General features: G+C 35.0%; 1 protein-coding gene across 5 annotated transcripts in view; it reads left to right on the top strand.

Annotated features, from left to right (window-relative positions):
• The window catches only part of LOC105231605 (transcription factor E2f1), an 81,181-nt gene that overhangs the window by 31,011 nt on the left and 29,537 nt on the right, over positions 1–20,633 (top strand). Inside the window, exon 1 of one of the 5 annotated variants that reach the window (XM_011213002.4) lies at positions 13,639–13,907. The exons of 3 other annotated variants lie outside the window; for them this stretch is intronic. The gene's annotated coding sequence lies outside the window, so the exon portion shown is untranslated. Of the gene's footprint in view, positions 1–13,638; positions 13,908–13,977; positions 16,920–20,633 lie in introns of those variants that run through there. One more of the 5 variants, XM_011213001.4, reaches the window with a different exon arrangement.

The raw sequence follows: 20,633 nt of genomic DNA, 5'->3' as shown, positions 1-20,633 counted from the left end.
ATTGCGCCTCGAAACTGCAGTTTTCCGTGTATTTTGGACCGTTGCTTATGAATGTTTTTCTTTCATTTCTCATATGAATGAATGTCGGATTATTTTAAGGTGTGTTGGTGGCACGTTTTATGTAAATTTCATTACAAAAGCTTACATTTTATTTTCAACCCTATATACAATAGGTTAAACATGATGCGGTGTTGTGGTTCTTTCAAACTTCTGTTATGTAGCGGCTGGGCATTTATTGGAATTCTCGTGTAGTTTCAAGAAAGCTTTAGTTTTTTGTGTATATATTAAGCGAGACAACTGTTTGTTTCAATTCATGCTTCAAAAGTTTCGCTAAAGGAGCTGAAGTCCATCCCAAAAAGTGCTTTAGAAAAGTGTGTCGAGGAAAAATCGTTGGCATAAGTATATTATATCTAGGGTGGATTACTTTAGTGGACGAAACCCATGTAACCCCTTAATATTATGCCTCTCCTTTATAAAAACGTCATTTTTTGTGGATCATATATGATCTTAATAACCTATAAGTTAAAATTCAGTATTAATTAGTAATAAAAATTTGATAATGAGCACATCATTTGTCTCGGAGTAAATACTCAAGGAAAGCTATATTCGGAGGCACGGATATATGTATGTATAAGTAACTGACAGACTGGAGAGTTCGTATTGCTTGTATTAATTTTGCTCGCTTATAAATTTTAATATTGTCTTCCAATTGGCTTCTAAATAGACTATAAGCTGTAATAACTTGCATTCATAAGTTTCATAATCATGTAAAATTAAGAAGCCATAAGTAATGCTACCTAAGAGCCACAGACTGAAGCGGTTTTATACATATGGATGCATGTTTAACACATTAATGAATGCTCTGTCTACACCTCTACACTCCTTCGCCGTTATGTATTGCTGAATTTATTTTAATATTATTTGTTGTTGTTTCCACAAATTTCTTGGAAGGACGTTTAATGTGGAGTTGTGAAAGCAGCTCCTGAAGTGCGTATCAATAAAAAATGAAGAGCTGATATCGGCATTCTTGCTCTGCTGGAGATAAGAAATAAACAAATTACAAAATAAAGAATGGCTAGGAACTAAATCAAGAATGCAGACTTCTACTGTGTGAAGAGAATTGGAATCACAGTTTGTTTGGATCCCAACATGATATGGAAATCCCAATATGACAGGGAATCAAAATCACGAAAGTGCTGATCTAGTGGCTGATGTTAAAGATTACTGAAGTTATGGAGCAAACACTTCTCCAGCCTACTGAATGGCAGTGAAATTCCCCAGTCTATGACGATAGAGCGGACGTTCCATGAAGAAGTTCGAATAGTAATTACCCGCATGAAGAACAAGAAAGCGGCAGTTGCCGATGGATTATCGTCCAAGCTATTCAAATTCGGCGGCGGAAAACTGACAAAGTGCATGCAACAGTTTCTTTGCCCGACGACCTAAGTGCGCTCTGTCCAATTCACAAAAAGGGGATATCACAATCTGCGCCAATTACCGTTGGATAAGTCTCCTTAATATAAGCCTCGCATATACGGTCTTATCGAACATAGTGTGTGAAAGACTGAAGCCCACCGTCAACAAACTGATTGGACCTTATCAGTATGGCTTTAGACCTGGAAAATCAAGCGAGGTTCAGACAAGGGGACTTCCTTTTGCTGGAGAAAATAATACTAGTTGAAGAGCTAAATAGAGAAAGTACAATTTTCTATAAGAGTGTACAGCCTTGGCCTTAATAACAATAACTTGAAATCCAACGCACAATCACTCTTCCCAACGGATGCTACTTTGGACTGAGTCATCCAAACTCATCATTTCCGTCCTACTATATGATGCGGAGGCATGGAGGCATCGAGAGAAAAGGTTTACGGAAGATTTATGGTCTTTTGCGAATTGGAAACGGCGAATATTTCGATGGAAAGTTGAACTGTACGAGTTATACGACGACATTGACATTGTTCAGCGAATCAAGAGACAGTTAGGGCATATTGACTGGATGGAATAGAATACTCTAGCTGGAAAGTTTTCGATTCAGTACCTGGCGGTGGAAGCAGAGGAAGAGAAAGGTCCCCATTTTGTTGGAAAGACCAGGTGGAGAAGGACCTGGCTTCGCTTGGAATCTCCAATTGGCGCCACATCGCGAAAAGGAGAAACGACTAGCGCGCTGTTGTTAACTCGGCTATAACCGCGTAAGTGTTGTCTACACCAGTAAAAAAAAAATAAAAATTATTTTTTTGTGAAAAAATTTACGCTACACGTAGACTTAGTTAGTCGATATTATTATAAACATCTTATTCCTAAAAGTAAGAATAAAGTACAAATAAATATGAAACTACAAATGTATCTAGGCACTTCAGCGCAAAATATGCTTAATATGCTGTAATTAAAATATTTGTTGGGATAAGGCAGTAGACGAAAGCCTGTTTACTCATTTCCTCAGTACTCAAGGCTTCCGTTCTTCACTTGGCCTATTCCTAGCCCCACAATTCAATGCGAAACGTGTTGCAAATAATTGTCACCTGTTTTGACTACATATAAAAATGTATGTGCGTACGTGCGTATATTCAAAGGTATGCAATGCGCAAAATATGTATATAATTCTTGCAATACCTGCATGTCATGCGTATTAGCGGCCGCTGACTTGTCTTCGCCGGCATTGAAACGTAAACGCCACGCACCAGGAATATATGCAACAACTGTTTATATACAAACAAATGTACATGTGTATATAGACAAGGATATACATGCCACATATTGCCGGGCGAATTCACATTAATGACATTTCTGTTTAAACTAACCGCAGCAGGCAACTAATAAATATCTAGTCCCTAGAGATAATTGCTTAAGCTAAGAAGCGTTGCTACATCGGTTGATAAGTGCGTTCTTTTATTGCGTTGCTAAAGCTTGAATACGCGCCTATTTATTGTTAGGCGTGCATATGTATTAGTGTAAGTGCACTTTAAGGGTGTCATGCAATTAGTTACCTTCTCTTTCGACCCATTTCTTACATGCATCCCTTAAGTTTCGGCCTTAACTTTAAATTTGTCTTATTGCGCTCTCTCTTCAATTTTACTTATTTTGTTTGCTTTACTAACGTATTTTCCCAACTAGTTCCCCTTCTTCTGTTATCCAGCGTACGCTCAGCATTCACAATGTTAAAACAGTAAACAACCGCTGATGTATGTTATCTTCCCGAGGGTGAATGTTGCTTTACAGAATTTCTTGTTAAATTGAATAACATCAAAATGCAGTCACCAAAGCTAATTGAGCAAAGCAAAAACAAAACTTGTTTTCCCATACATATATATTTACATATACATTGGTAATAATTTAGATCTACATATATATATGTATCTATGTGTACACGCACACCTAAAAGCGATGAAACGTCAATAATGTAGACTAAGTTCGATATATAAAATATTGTAAATGTTTGTTCCGACGTGCCATGCTACATTAAGGTTATATTAGGTGTAACCAGCCAGTCTAAAAAGGACGATCTTTAGAAAGTAAAAAAAAAATATTAAAAAAATTTTATTTCAAATTTTTGAAAGCAAAAAAAAAAATTAAAAAATAATATTTTTCGACGTGCATCTCCGACGACGCTAGAAAAGCTCCTCGATATGTATTTCGTAGGTACGTCTTGTTATTAAATTGATCTCCCATACAACCCGTTATTCAAGTTTTTTAAAATTCGTCATCCGCAGTCTCGGAAACGGTTTTAAACCCATAGTTTCTTAGGCAAAGTTGTTCAAAATTATCCGTATATCATTTAGCCCATACGATATTTCACAGAAAAAAATCGGCCCACTCTAACGTACAATAACCTACGGTCGGAAAAGTCAAAAAATTGACAAAATGGCGGAGTTTAAAATAAAATTGAAATTTAGCCAAAATTTTGATAATTTTTGGTCTGTTAAAAATTGATTTTTGAAAAGATCAAAAAACTGTTTAGTCAGTGTTTACAAAATTATCAACAACAAGTTTAGAAAACTATATACAAAACATGCAGAAATCAAAAATATATAGTATTCGGAGCAATTTATCATGAATACGGCTCATTTGTTTCCGAGTAATCACTTAAACCATTTTGTAAATGAAAAGTAGTTTCAAAAAAGCAACGGGTTTAAAATGAAACGTTGATTGAACTGAGTGACTGCATTTTAGAAGGCTGTAATTCAAAACCCATCTGAGATATTGATTTGAAATTTAAGTATAACTAATAAAAATCCATTTTTTGTTGCTCCTTGAGGAGAAAAATAAGACTACTGAGTGTAAACGACCTGTTTCCTTCCATCTAATATACATACATATATGAATCTTAAGAAAATATTGATCAATAAAAATATAAATTTTGTTCCGCTTACTTATACATACATACATACATATACACCACATATGTAGACATGCATTTTTTACTTGATCGTAGCCAAGGCAAAATAATGCGATCGATTCCTTGCTTATTTTCTTTTTTGTTGTCAGGCTGCATTCCTGCACGACTGTGCCCTCCGCTCATTTTCGCTCATTCTCTTCGGTATGTTATTATGTTGTATGAAAAGAACGTAAAAGAATGTCTTGTATTATCTCAAGAGACCAAAGGTGGTGAGGATATTTATAAACATATCAAAAACTTTTATTTTAAAATTCCAAATTTCATTTAAATATTCAGTCAAATATATGGTCCTTACTTCGGTAGGTACTCACAACTCTGACTTAACGCATTCTAATTCTAAAATGCTACAAACTGAACTAAGCTCGTGTAATGTCGGGTTCGTCAACTGATAAGCTCTACTGGGAGTGCTGAACATAAGTGTTGTGATTACTAGCACTTGGCTCAAAGTTCTTACACTGCGGTACTTGGCATTTTAAAGTCGCAAGCCGGTTTCATAACTATTCTATTTGTTGTTGCTGAAGCTGGCATTGTATGTTGCATGCGCAGTACTCTATCATTACGTTGAATTGCCGGTATTCATAAATTTTTTCCAATTTAATTTAATTTTTCTGGCTCTCTGGTCGTAAAATATATTTACATACATACGTACATATATAGTATATGTGTGCTTGTCCACTTTTTCGTGCTCTCTCTCTTTATACCTACACCGTTCACACAGCTAGCTATGCATCCTGCCTTGCAGTTGCAGACATAACAACAATTGTCTGGCTTCGTATGAGCATACCTCCTGCTGATTGTGCAGTCCTCCCTTCTCTTTTGCGTCTGCGACCTAGCGTTCTTTCATCCCTCCTAGCTAAATGCGTACGTCCGTCTGTCTGCGCTGGAATGCCTGCCGACTGGTAGCAGCAGTCAAAATGCAACACCAAGTTTTACAATACTTTAGTTTCTCATTGAAAACGCAAGCAAAACAATTACTTTGTCGTGCGCGTCCGTCGTAGCGCCGCAAGTCAACCCTAAAAAAAAACACTAAAATTAAATTCAATAAAAATGCATTCAGAAAATTAAAAGTTTTGACAAAATTATTTGGCGTAAAATATAAGTGCAAAATTACAACAACAAAAATCATTGTTTAACTTTATTTTGTTAATAATTCACGCAAAAAAATCCAACGAAATTATTATATTCTAAGTTAACCGAAACTTTAACTTGTTTAATAACTGAAACTTGTTTAACAATTTCCGCTAAAAGAGTCAACAAAATTATATTCTAAGCTAACTGAAACTTTAACTTCGGCAATGAACATCATGAATGGACTGAGAATTTGTCTGGCTTGCATGACGGCGTGAGCAAGCAGCAGGAGCAACGCTTGCAACGAGCGCTGTTGGGCGTCACAGGCAATGTGTTTTAGTTGTTTGTGGCATAAATGCGAAAATTTACGTGCAAAAAAGCGCAAAAGAAAGCCACCGCCGTCTCCACACCCACCGCCAACGTTCAATTCTGGACAAATAAACGCAAAAGCGAAACCCGCTCAAAGCAGGCGTGTGCTGCCGAACATATCAATGATGTGGCAATAAAATGTTAAACTTTTACTAACTATCGTTGGCACGCGTACATTTGTTATTGTTATTGTTTTTTGTTTTTCACTTCGTGCACTAAATTTAGTTTGTTAAAATTTTTTTTTAATGTTTTTGGCAAAAGTTAAATGATTGTATGTGCAACGTTTTGTTTTTATACAAACCTTTTATTATGAAAATGCAAAATGAATAATGGTAGTTGCCACATGTTTTGGAGTTGAAAATCGAAAAGTTAAATTAAATTTGTTATATATTGTTAATTGTGTTATCGCTAACTTTTATTGAGTTAAATCTACCAAATGACAAATACGCACAAATTCACACATACACACACGTCGCCATTGTTTGCCATAAATTGTTGATAACATTTGCAAGTTGTGAAACGTTAATCCCGCTGCCGCCATATTGACAGCAGCAACAGCAACAACACGTTAACCGTTACTACAACAACTACACGCATACATACATATTTTTAATGCAACAGACCAAAAGTATTGAAACACCAAAACACACACACACATATAAATAAAAAGTAAATTGGAAAACGACGTCACTCGGAAGACTTGTGAGTTTTAAACAATCATTTAATATATTTATAAATTTTAGGCTTATTTTAAATTCAGTTATGTACATGTGCATTAGAAAAGTCAATAGAATGTCGCTTCTTATCAAGTGTTGAGAAGGAACTGTTATAGAACATAAGTTAGTTAACTATGCTTAAGTGTTTTGTGGGTATCGGCGTATAAGCTATTAGTTAACAAATTGTTGGGTTTAAAACTTTAAAAATATTTCATAAAATGTAAAACTCTGTATATAGATACATATGTATGTACATATTATAATTATTTTAATTAGTAATAAATATATTTATAAGTATATTTGAAATGTATTTGACTAAAGTATTTGCTCTTTTATAAAATTTCCATTATAAATAATATGTTTGAAAAAACGTTAATTTCGACTGCGCCGAAGCTATAATATATGCATATATATATGTATATATATTTTCCCGTAGTTCCTAGGTGGAACATAGGGCCTCAAGCTATAATACCCTTCACAAATACCAAAGATTGCATACATGAAAGTTTTCATCGATCAGTTTGTGTGGCAGCTATAAGCAATAGTGGTGCGATCTCAACAATTTCTTCATATATTGTTCCGTTGCTTTCTGCAATAATTCACACCGAATTTAGTTAAAATATCTCTTCAAATAAAAAAATTTTCCATACAAAAACATATTTTTGATCGATCAGTTTGTATGGCAGCTTTATGCTATAGTGGTCCAATCTGAAAATTATCTTCGTAGATTGTACCGTTGCTTTGAACAATAACACACACTGAATTTCGTTAAAATATCTCTTCAAATGAAAAAGTGTCCCATACAAGGACATGATTTTCATCGATCACTTTATATGGCAGCTATATGCTATAGTGTTCCAATCTGAAAAATTTCTTCATAGATTGTACCGTTGCTTTGAACAATAACACACACTGAATTTCGTTAAAATATCTCTTCAAATAAAAAAGTGTCCCATACAAGGACATGATTTTCATCGATCACTTTATATGGCAGCTATATGCTATAGTGTTCCAATCTGAAAAATTTCTTCATAGATTGTACCGTTGCTTTGAGCAATAACACACACTGAATTTCGTTAAAGTATCTCTTCAAATAAAAAAGTGTTTCATACAATAATATGATTTGAACGTTCGGTTTGTATGGTAAAAAACAATATATGATACTTTATAAAAAGTTTATACCTAAATTACATAGTACATACATACATTTTTTTTAATAAACAAGTGAAATTTCACAATATACGTTGGATAAATTCGTTCGTTTTTACTGCTTAGAAAATATAATTATTTTAATAAATTTTAATGTAAGAAGCCTATTTTTAGGCGTTCACTATAGCTTTTGTTGTCAAACTTAACAAATTAGTAACTGTTACCAAAATGTTAGAATTACAATTTAATTTCGATCAGAAATAAATAAAGTTACAAATATAATTAGCCGTAATTTCTAATTTATACTCTAAAAATTTCAGTTAGCTAACAGATTTACATAACTGGCTACGCTTTTTATTTTTTTATAATTTTTATTTTCATTGTGGAGATGATGAGGTTCAGCTTTGGCTGTGATTTATAGTGTAAAAATAGTATTTTTCCCACAATACTTTCATATCGATTCCCAACAGAAATAAATATATGAATTTTTATAAGTTTTTATTTCATTATATATTTTTTCGTTAAAATAATTTAATTATATGAAATTTATTTATAATCATTAATAAAAAATGCAAAATATGCGAAGCATACTTTTAGGGCTATTACCGAAAAATTTAGTAAATAAAACTTCTTAATAGCTTGTTTACATATTTATAAGAATTTTTAATTTATATGTGACAATTTAAAATTAATTGTAGTTAAAAAAAAAAATCATTTATATAATTATATAAAACTAGCTAAAAAAAATAGAGGTCTGCATTTTTTCCCATAAGAATTCAACATATTACATATACTCTACCAAGTTTGTGTTTGAATGCAATAACCAATACAATATTTTTAATTTAACCTTACATGTTTTCTTCAACAAATAAATAACAATACCATTTTACTCACTCAGCAACCTTAAAGTTTACAATGTGCGCGAAAATCAATTATTAATTGTTAGATTTTCTAATTACCAGTAAACTGTAGTCGTCGAATCCACGTAGGCCAGCAACGTCACTATCAGGCTCGTATTCCTAAAAAATCTATATACTATGTACATACATACATATATGTATATTATAGTTATAAGTAGTTGCTAATCTTTATCACAATTAGCAGCCTTACCTTCACTATCATTGTTCTTGCCATTTTTGTTGCTTTAAAAACAGAAAATGTTGACATTGCTTGACGTCGCTGCGCCGGCTGTCATTTTTCGTGCACACACAATAACAAACCACGTAAAATAGCAGCAACAACTCCTATTTGTATTTGGTCTACAAAATGGCGGGAATAATTCATGCATACATACATATGTATATTGTTGTTGATATGTTTTGTTCCACCACTCACTCTTTCACAAATTCATTCGTATTCGTGACGGCGGCCACGACCGCAACGACGACGAGACCATAGTTGCTTATTTATACATTTTGGCAGACTTGTGAACGAGTGAACGCATAATCGTTTGTTTTTTTTTCATATTTTTGATGTATTTAGTTTTTGTCTTCTAATACAAAATAATTTGTATCAATTGTCTAATTTCAATTATATTTTCTTTCTTACTCCGAATTTTGCTGCTCTAATTTATAGGTGTTAAAGAAAACTTCCAACAAACTCTTAATATATGAATTATTAAAAAAATGTATGTATGCTGATTTGAAAACTTTATATATCGATATATATAATTTTATATATAGATTACTTATGAAAATTAAAGTAGCTTTGCATGCATTAACCCCTTTCGCAAGTTCATGCTTCATATTCTTAAATATTTATTTTGCGGCTGCTAATTTGTCATAGTTCTGCGATCTGACATCAAAACCTCGAATTGTTTAGCTAACAAAGCAATGAAATGCATCGAAAATGAAACTTTATTTTTCAACATAACCTCATTTTCAATAGTTCTGGTAAAATATCTTTTTGGAAACTCACACTATACTCGTATGTATATTTATACTCAGGTTATACATTATAAGTCTAGTCGTTTACGCATAATATAATCTGATTATTGTTGCGGCAGTAAACATTCCTGAAGAATTACTACTCGGTGCTTGCAGCCGAGTTGACAGCCCTTGACGGGTAAAAAGTCGTCCGTTTCGGTTATATAGATCCAATTGTCGTGGGAACGGAATACAATTTGGTCTTCTATAGCGCTGTTTATTTTGAGAGCTCTTGTTCTTCCTTCCCCATATTTTTGGTATCTTATAACTGTGCTACCGTTATTAACTCAAGGTCTTATCGACTAATTAGCTCAAATTAATGAAATCTATTTGGAAACAAAATTTCCTTTATTTGAATTACCCTCAGTCTTTGATTACCAAGCCGCTAGCTAAAAAGAGTATTTCCTTTAAGAAAGTACAAAATTTATTTATAAACGCTTACTGCTGCTAGTCACTAGAGGCTAATAATTTCAATCTAATAGTTGTTAAATAGTGAGATTTGCATTTCATTGTCTTGTTTTCGAGTTTCTAGTTAGCCAAAATTCTTGACATGTGCATGGTTACCATTTCCAATCGTGCTAACCTGGCACTTGAGCACCTAAATATATACATATACAAATTTACTCGTATATATGAAACAGTCTTACTTGTATATTCAAATGCATTTTTGCTTGCTGCTCAAATTTATCCCATGCCTCTTTTTTCCAAATGCACCTCGGCAAACTATTCCATCTAGCATGGCTGCTACAATGCCACATGTTTGCTAACATCCAGGCACTAGTCTGCTGTCGATATGCAGCACTGCAGCTTATTTCCTTGCTAGCTACATATCTACTTATGTACATATGTATATGTGAGTAACATGTGAACATGTCGATTGCTGCGACTTTGCGTTTTACATACCGACAGCAAATATAATAGCAACAACATGGCACAGTGACTGAAGCATCACCACCATCCTCACCAGCAGCAGTAAAAGTGTTTCAACCCAAGCTCACCCCTTTTTCGGCGTTGCGGCGCCGTCGCATGTGTGAAATTTCAATTTCGACAACTTTTTTTTTTCACAAACCATAAGATTTTTTCTCAGATTTTGTTATACGCACTCAAGCATTTTTTCTCTTATGATTTCTTATGGCGTACATTGTTTTTTTTTCGCCCTGCATATGCCTGTGTTTATGCGTAGTCTGAGGCCCCCTGATTTTGACAGCGTGAGTAAAATTTTTTGCATTGACATTTTTTTATGTTTTATCTTCTGCCGCTCTATGATTTTTTTGTGTTGTCTTGCGCATCCTTTCACGACCGCTTCCATCAATTAGAATACAGATTTGCTACGTAAGAATTGCGCACCCAAACCCCACAAATGCGTTTCCACTAAGTCGTTTATTGTCGGTAGTCGCGCTAAGTCCGCGCAGTCACAACTACAGTTCACTTTTTCATTACCTCTTGGTTGCCATGTGTGTGCGAGCAGCAGAAATATGTGTTAAAAAATCTATCTCTTGACTCATTTGTTTTTTTTTATGTTTTTTTTTTGTCTTATACTGATTGTACTTATTTTTTATTTCGTTTTTTCGCCTTTTATGCCATGTCGCTGCATTTATTTCATTTTGTGTAGCTGTTATGGTTTAAGCATATTAGGTTTGCGGGAAAACTTCCCACGATCCTTTTGCCAAGTACGCATATCCACTTCATGTTTTGTTTTTGCACACATTTCTATGATTTTTTCCCACTTTGTTGGTAATTCTTTACTTTGGCTGCTGCAAATATTTTTTGCTTTTCTGTTTCAAATCTTGCACTACAAGCAAATTAACACCTGCTGCACTTGTATCCAAGACCAAAGCTATAAGCTGATGTATTGAAGTTTGGAAAAAAGGATTAAACATGAGACTCATAGACGTTTTTGTAACAGTGCATGATTTTATAGTGGCATATCACTGTTTTTGTGGAACATTCAAATTAAAAAATATAAAAAAAAACAAATTTTCTAGAATTTCTTCTGAGAAAACTTTTAAATTTATTGACCAAAAGTTTGTACACATATTATAGTATCTTTTAACTGTATTTTAAGACTTAGCGTCACTAAAAATATTTATTTGGAAAGGAACTTCAGCTGATCTCCGGCAGCTCTTCTCTAAAAACCCTTTTTGCGGTGACCACTTATCTCTGTACTGGATCCTATGAAATTAAGAAACCAAACAGATTTCATTAAAGTAATATTAAATCTAGTAAATAATCAAAGGAATATGTAAAATAAAACTTTTTAAAAATTTCCAGTTAAAAAAAAATCAATTTTTGACCAAAATTTCGTCCTTAAATTGTTTATAATAAAATATTTGTAAGTAAGAAAAACTTTTCGTTTAATTAGTAATAAATATATTTAAAAAACTCGTGTTCAAATTTGAGACTAATGGGTTCAGCCGTTTTCGAGTAATGTTGGTCACCAATTTTGAAAACATCGTTTTGAGAAAAACGCGTTCAAAGTTTGGCCTCGTACTTCCAAGCACTCTGAAAAGCCTTTTCAAATTTGCGTGTAACTTCGAAAATATCCACCGGAACGACATGAAATTTTCTGTGTGTATTCTTAAATATACATATGTATGTATGTACATAAAAAATAAAATAAAAAATTGATTTTTTTGAAAATTCGAACCGTATATAACCCCCTTTTTACGCGAAAAATTATTAAGCATGTATTTTCCCAGTGGTATCACAAAGGGGCTACTACTAAAGGTCTAGGTGCTTCAACAGACTGTCACTCTAACTACTTACTCGTACTTGTCTACCTTATGTCATCCTAGATATCTAAAGAAAAGGAAATTTTGGAAAAAATCATATTAACATATTTATCCACCAAAAATAAAAGATATAAAAAAACTACCTTTAACAAAAACACAATATATGCTATCACTGTATTCATATACAGACTTATGCAATCACATGGAGGAACACGCAAATATTCGCATACATATGTACATAAGTATAGTATATGTACGCAAAAAGCAGACACTACTTAAATGAGGTCGTCATTCAAAGCCTTTTGACATTAATTCTTATTAGCTGGCAACACTCTTCTACTGCCGACTGATAATTGACTTGGCTTGGCTGCAACTGTCAAGTTGTTTGTTTACATTTTTGCGAAATGTTACGTCGGCTGACTGCCGACAGCAGCAACAATAACTCAGCTTACTCCAACAGAAGGGGGGCCTGTAAAGAAAAAATGAATGAAAATACTGAGATAGCAGAAAAACAACAACAACAGCTTCTAGATACCAGCGCAGCAATCAGCGACGTCACTTCCGTTTAGGTTTTGTTTTCGCCTCAACTTCACTGTCACACAGTAACTATGTGCATGTGTGTGTGTGTTGATTGCTATGTGTTGGTAGCCGGCGCACGAACACACATACAATACCGGCGGCACACACACACACAGTTGTGTACTGATATGTGCCGGCCCAATCTCCGCCAGTTATCTAGCATCCATAAAAAATGCGAACACTCGGCAAACGAGTTTAGTTGCCGCTCTCTTACCATTGCTGAGAGCGGCAAGCATGCTGGAAAACTACATGCAATGCTATGCATATTCGAACGCGACAGGGTGTTCACGCAGACTTTATGTGCGCCTTTGCGCGAGAACGCATTTAAAAGTGATTAGCGCTCATATTCCTTTCCATTACTCAGTGTTTTCGCTCGTACTCCTCCTGCACTCATTCGACGCTCGCAAAAGAGTAGCTGGTTTGAGGGGGGACACGCGTATTGCTCCACCACTAACTAGTATAATTATTTATATTTCCTCTTTTGTGTACTTTATTATGCCATTTTACTAAGAATCTATTGCTTTATTAGCCGCCCTTTTGTAAACAATTATCAAATTAATTTTCCAACATTTTCGCAGCGCTATCACACAGAAAATTTAATATAATTATACACTTAAACATTTCGAAAGAATTTAGTAACTTTGAGCTACGATCGCTCGGTAAATGTCAAACCGCACGTATGAAGCTGTTGACAGTGGAGATAAAAAGTCACAAACAGTTTTTGATATGCCCTCCAATTCTGTTGTGTTGCTCTCTATTCAATTCTTCTCTGCTAGCTAAGTTAAGTGTTTCGCCTGCTTTCGGGACTCACAAAAATTTTTGCAGTGACGCATACGTTTAGTACCGAATTTACTGGCTCACCGGCCGGGTTCACTGGTCTTAACTATTTCGGAAAATATTTAAAATTTTGAAGTGCCTTTTAAAAAGGTGAAAGAGTAGCTGGCTGGCTCAGCCCGCTTGATAAAGTGTGCTGCAGGTAAACGTAACAGCATTTGTTTTTATTACTATTTAGTTGCTTAGCTGATTTATTAACATTTGACGTCGCCATATTGCGCATTTGAGTGTTCGTGTGTTTTCTTCACCTTGTCTTTTTCACTGCTACGAGTATTTTAGGGCGGAACACGAATTCAGCCGCCAATATGAAGTGGTTGGCTGCAAGTGCTTCGCAGACAGTAGCAGCGCAGCAGCGTTTTTGCGCTCTTCTTATTATAAGTTAAATATGCAATTTGAAGAATTTCGTTGGAAATATTATAATTTCTACAATATTATTTTGGCTTGTCTTAAACCATTTTGAATATATAATTTGGCAAATTATTTGGTTATAGATTGGTGGTATCGCTAAACCGCTAACGCTAACCGAAATGTTTACTGCGTGAGCACAGTGTGTTGAAGTGCCAAGCGTGCGTCAACTAGATTGACAACTTAAACCGCTTTAATTGAAGAGATTTTATAACAAATACTCGCGTATAAAATTAATATTTATAATTTCATGCATCAATAATTTCCGCAGTTTAAGTGAAATCCATTATTTCGTGCACTTATGGTATCACTGTGCAGCGAGCGAACTAGTGAGTACTTACTAGTGACTTAAATATTGGCGGTTTTCGCCGCCACCTTATGACGTGCACCAGCTGTTTACGAAGCCAGCCGAGAGCGGCGCAAATCAAGAGAATATGTACGTAATGCTTAGCAAACGCATAGTCTCTGCATACAACAAACAAATAACATGAACAGACGCATGTTCATATGTGCAAATGTATGTGCTAAACACGAGGGAGCCATCCAGCTGGAGTCCGTATGCCAAGCGTAGCACCATTGCTGCTGCTGTATAAAGAGCACTCATTCATTAATGCATTTATGAGCGCACGTCAGAGAGTCGCCGGTACATGCGGCCGTCCATTTCCGCGAGGAATCTCCGCTGAGCGTATAGTACTCTGTTACTCAGGCGCGTAACTAGACTATTTCAGTGCTTCGCATGTCGCTTTGATTGTTGGTCGTGTTGTCTGGTGTCGGTGTCGTTCTCGTCGTCCCGTGCCGTAGTAGACATCCGTCGTCATTGCTCTTTTACTTATTTCGAGACGCGCTGTTGGTTGTTCGGCTTTTATGTATTTGAACATATGTACATATACTGTTTTTGTTATCTGGTCAGGCGGTTTTGTATGAATAGTACTTCAAAGAATAAACGAAGCCCCAAACATCGCTACACACTACTTGAAATATTCGGGAAATGTCTCACTGAATATTAAATTTGTACAAAATGAAATTAAACGACAAAGCAAACGAAATGTATAAATAAATACCAAGAAAGTATCAAATAAAAAGCGTCTAAAAGGGAATCTCTCAACTGGTATATACAAGTATGTATGTAAATACTTGGAAAACGACAACGTTTAATACTATTTCGAAAACTAAATTCGCAACTGGGTAGTTATATAGTAAGAAATAGTGGACCAATAACCAGATACTGTGGTCACCCACGCCTTACCCTAACAAAGAATGCAGCTCGTTTGTTACTGGAGGTCGCCGCGGTCGGCTGCTGTCTTCTTCTATTAGTCGTCTACCAACGTTTTGTTGATTTGAAATCGCCGGAACTCTGAAGCGAAGTCACTCGTTCGCCACAGCTCAGCCGCACTGTTGAATACAGTATTCAATTGTCAGCCAACAGCAATTCATAGTAGCAAATCCACACACGGGGTACCTGTCTGTCTACATTCATACATACTCAACATACACAAATGCGCACACATACAGGCACGCATACAGTGTACAAAATATGAGAATCAAAGCGCAAATGGGAAATTCATAAAAATAAAATAATTATTCAGCAGCACATACATACATATCTTTAGCGGCCTTGTCATCGGGGAACAAATCGAATTCCGTGTTGCTGTTTTTGCATTTTGTGAATTTGTGTATAGAGTTAGTAGCAATCCAACAAAGCGCACCAAATTTAGCAAACGCGACGTGAAATTCGCAATATTGGCCAATTGTGTACTTTGAAGCCGCCATTATCGCTTGAATTGTGCAGGGTGGCAGCAGCAGCAGCAACAACAACAAAAAATAAGAAAACGCAAGGCGCCAATCGGTTTTTCGACGCTAATCGGTTAAAGCAGCCGACTGGCTTACTGGCTGAGTGGCGCTCATCACACTGTCAGCCATACCAAATCACGCGTACCACCCCGCACTAATGTGGCCGTTGTCCCCTTAGTCAACCATCATCTACTGCCTGTCGCGCTTAGAACTTGAAAGCGTTCGGCATTAAACTGTGATATACTCTAATACTTTGTTATCGTCGTTACACCGTATATTAATTACGTTCATTTTGTTTTTTACATTACATTATTACATATTTGTGCGCGTGAATATGTGGGCTTGGTTTTCATCCGTTTCGTCGGCGGCGCCGTTGCTGTAACTCGTTGCCTTCTCACATTGTTGAGGGCGGAAATAGCCGCCACGCCGCAAACGTTGTCGTGTGTATACGTAAAATAAATTGCAAATATTTTACATTGTTTTTAAGAAAATGCGCCAACAAATTGTCGATGTGGCAACGCTCGTCGCGCTTTTGAACATCTTCAGCTACGCGAAAGTAAAATAAAGTGACTCAATATTTTTGGTGGCCGGGAAACGCGCAGTAGAATTGCAAAATTAGTGTACAAAATCTTTATATTCTATCTACTGCCATTCTACTTTCTACATACATATACATATGTATGTATATTTCTACCACGCGGGCAAAAAGTGAAAAATGGGGGCCACCTTCCACTACTAATGAAGAACAACAGCAGCAGACGAGCAAGAATACTGTTAACTATCTTACAACTCAGCAGTCTTATGCGGATATTGCACACAAACACACACGCATAAATACACACTCATACACGCACATAGTGTTGGAAACGTCAAAAACGCCATCGAAGCAAATAGTCAAGTGCTACAAGCGGCAACAGCAGCAGCGAAAAATGCACATAGTGCCGTAGAACGTAAAAAGGTAAGCAGCTATTAATGTGGTGTCAATGAGTGGATGAAAGTTTTTCTTAAAAAAACGGTGTTCAGTGTTCAGTGAATATTTCTTGCGGCGGCCATTGTCTTTTCGTATTTATGCATATTAGTAGCGCCGTACAAACATGTCTACGTACGAGGCTGACGTCACACTCGCGCATTACTCGGTAATATCGAAAACTCGGCAAATGGTGTAAGCTTCACCATTTGTGTGCCGTTGTGTGAAAGTGTTTTAAATGATTTCTAATTGATTTCGTGCGGAAAGTGCAGATAAAAAACCAGCTGACTAACAAAAATTTAAAAAGAGTGCAATAATATTATGAGCATAGCGTTCACAACTTTGTTATTTGCATGAACGAGCCTTGCTTTACAGTAATAATGGATTCTAGTGTCATATAGCGTCCAAAAAATGTAAGGCGATAATAAAAAATAAAATTAATTATCATCTAATCAGCATTTCCTTCAAAGTTTAACATGCTTATTTCAATTTGTTCAAAGTGTTGTTTAAATATTTTTTTTCAATATGAGTTAAAGTATTAAAATACACGTTGTGGCGACATAATACAATATATGCTGTTCTAATAAGGGACAGCTAAGCTTCGCGGTAATCTGGCAACATTAGGTTACGATCGACGCGATGATCAAATGCAAGATCCTTTTAGTCCGAGATTGACCACAAGAGATCAAGTGAGCGCTTTTCCATCTGTAAGGCTAGTCTCACCTTAGCTGTTGGGGCTCTAACAGGCCATTGCCCTATCGGCGTTCATGCCGTGTGGTTGACAATCTTACCGAAGGCCTGCTACAACAGCTGTATCGAAGAAGTGGAGGTGGAAACATATCAACACTTCCTACTTGAATGTGCCACGTTTGAGCGATTAAGACTCAAACACTTGGGAGCTCACACTTTCAGATATACCACAGAACTGGTGGGAATAAAAATTAAAGACGTGGCAAATTTAAATTTTTTATCCGCCACAAGGCGTTTTGCTGACTTATAAGTTCGATTTACAGGATTTATATTATTATGACTGCACAAAGCGCTGGTTTTAGTAGTCCAAGTACGATTAGCCATCGAACCTTATCTACTATGCGCTGATATTATCTTCTTCTTTATTGACGTAGACTTCGCTTACACGGTTAACAGCAGCGCGCCAGTCGTTTCTTCTTATTTTGAAATGTGGCGCCAATTGGAAATTCTGGCCAAGCAAGTCCCTCATGCATACCACTCATCGTGATATAAAATTTAATCACTTTCTTTTAAAATTACTAAAACTTAAAATTTAATTTAAAATCATTTTTCTTATTTTCAAACTTTTTTTCGTTTAACTTACAATTTTTTAGAACCAATTATACATCTTATTTGTTAAACTAAGCATACTTTAAGGCGCAAAAGCGTTTTGACGCTTGGCATAGGGTTTATTGTAATAGAAAGTGTACATCAGCTCCTTTAAAAATTTAAAATACTTTTGATTAACACCAATGAATCACAACGTATGTAAACTATAATCTAAACTTCGCTAATAAAAAGCGATAACGAATATTTGCTCCATATTTGATTTGCAAAAAAAAGAATTATAAAAAGTGTTTTCGCAAGCGAGCAGAATGCGAACCGAGTGTATGTGATAGAGTGGCTAACAACTCGTGCAATAAAGTGAAGTGGAAAAAAGTGGAATTTGTCGAAGAAATACAAATTACGAAGAATATGCGAAATGCGAAAACAAGATTCAATACGTACGGGTGTGTGTGTGTGTGTGTGCAGTTCGGTTTAGGAAAGTGAAGCAAAGTCAAATGGCGAACAAAATGTTAAATATTAGCAACAAAAAATATTAAGTATGCCAAAAAAGTGGAACTTTATTATATTGGAATTCGTGTGTTTCTACATTGAATAGAAAGGTAAAACTCGTTTGCTAAAAGTAAATTTATTGTGAAAGAAGTTAAAAATAATCATGGAACCATATGCATATTAAATATACACGTACACATACATACATATGCGTGTGTAAGAATCCAGTTTTGCACTTTTACATAGCTGATTAACCGGTGATTTTGTGGCATATTCAAAATCCTTTTACAATTTTTGTTTTTCGTGATTAATATATGTATATTAAGTATTGCAGTTTTAATGCGTGAAAGCGTGTGTAAAAATCTTTGCGAATTAGCGTCAAAGTGAAAGCTAAACTCTGCATAAACAATGAGTAATGAAACAAAAAAAAATTGGCTAAGCAAGAATATTAATTGTGCATTTTACAAGTTGAGAAGCATTTGCTTTTAAGTTAAATAATGTGCTACTTTAATATATACTTATATTTTATGTTTATTGCTCAAACAGTTGCATACTGCCTTGTATGCATGACAATACATATATATACTTACACATTTATCATATACAGCTGTGTGCATGGAAATAGTAGTGCCGGTGGCTGCTAACTGTAAAACAAAAAAATCAAGTTAAAAATACTAACTACGCATTTAATAACACTAAAAAGTAATTTTTAGTGATTTTTACACATATCTTCTTCTTCTTTATTGCGTAGACACCGCTTACGAGATAAAAATTGATTATTAAAAGAAAAGCAGTGGAAGCAAATTTAGCGAAATTTTATCGTTTTTATAATTCGAAATGTACATACATATGTATATACTTCCAAAATAATCGTTCCTGTTGACTTTGCAGGTCTAAATATATAAGGAATATTTATTAAGGAGTCATATTCAGTTAGAAGGCTGAAAAAGCGAATTTTCCAGATTTTTCCTGAGAAAACATCTTCCTTTAATTACTAAAAAATATAACTAAATTTAAAACTTGAGGCTGATCGCTATAGCTGTTTTCGAGTAATGTTGGTCACCGACTTTAAAAACACTTCCAAGCACTCTAAAACGCCTTCTCAAATTTGCGTATAATTTCGAAAATATTCACGATACGAAATTTTCTGTTTGTATTCTGAAATATATGTACGTACCTTAAGAAAATGAAAAAATAAAAAAAATCGATTTTTTGAAAATTCTAACTGTATATAGCCCCTTAAAAATAAGAAGCTGTTGCACTACTATTTTCATGAACACAACCGTACATGCATATGTATATATGTACATACATATATTAAATAAGAACAGCTCGCAATCATATAAAAAATATTTTATCAGCTGCTGTTGGCTGTTCCACATTTATTAGAGTAAATCTAAAAAAAGGTAAACGCGTCGTGCTTGGCATTTCACTATTACTGCTGCGCACTAAAAAGCGTTGCTGCTGATGGCATTGACAATCAGCTCAAAATAGCAAAATGCCTACATAATATACATACATATGTATATATATAAAGATATGTATATAAAGTGTTTTTTTCTTTCTTTTTTTTCAATACATACACATCAATACATCCACCTAAAAGTGCTACTCAACAACATTGTTTCAAAAATTTATTTTGGTTTGCTGTTATAAACATTAAAAAATTGCAAAAACAATCAAGCGGCTACCATACGAAAGTCAAAACTCTGCGCGGAATCGGTGTTTTCTAAGTAGGTTACTTTTCTAATTTTTTTTCACATACAAATTGCAAATAGTTGTTGTTGCTATTGCCTTTTGCTTTTTTGAATTTATTGTTGTACCACTCATTGCTACCTACTTTTGAACCTAAGCACAATTCAAAAAAAATGCCTCATATATGGCAACAACACCAATAAAATAACTCACCTATCTACTTAC

Source organism: Bactrocera dorsalis, chromosome 2 (genome assembly GCF_023373825.1).
Source record: "Bactrocera dorsalis isolate Fly_Bdor chromosome 2, ASM2337382v1, whole genome shotgun sequence".
NCBI classification, from domain to species: Eukaryota; Metazoa; Arthropoda; class Insecta; order Diptera; family Tephritidae; genus Bactrocera; species Bactrocera dorsalis.
Note: the sequence above shows the minus strand (reverse complement) of the source record. Positions and strands in the feature narration are given on the sequence as shown.